Here is a 457-nt window from a genome sequence, read left to right as displayed (position 1 = left end):
CTCCTCTCCGAGCCTCTCTTCTCTGTCCGCGTTCGGGCCGCCGAGCATAGCTGGGCGGGTCTCTGCGGCCCACACCGCCCTCCCCGGGAAGCCACAGACCCTGCATCTTCCTGATCCCACTGCGCCCCCCGGGTGACGGGGGTGTAGGTTTCGGGAGCGTGGCGGTGCCGGTCGTGCAGGGCAGAGCCCGGGCTCCGCCGACCCGCACCGGAGCAGACTGAACCGGACCGGACTGAGTGAACCCCGCGCCAATCCTGGGGACCCCGTGCCCTCCATCTCCGGCGCTGGGACCCGCCCGGCGTCGCCTCAACCGCCCCGCGCCCGGGTCACCTGTGGCCTCCGAGCCCCAAGCCCTCCGGACCTGGAGCCAGGAGTGGTCTCTGGGGAATTTTGTAGCGCCGAAGCCCCGCCCCCTCCCGCTGCCCCGATGTTCCCGGCCGCGGCGCGCAGGACCCCC

Source organism: Fukomys damarensis, unplaced genomic scaffold (assembly GCF_012274545.1).
Source record: "Fukomys damarensis isolate Sample0158 unplaced genomic scaffold, DMR_v1.0_HiC HiC_scaffold_25, whole genome shotgun sequence".
NCBI lineage: Eukaryota > Metazoa > Chordata > Mammalia > Rodentia > Bathyergidae > Fukomys > Fukomys damarensis.
Note: the sequence above shows the minus strand (reverse complement) of the source record.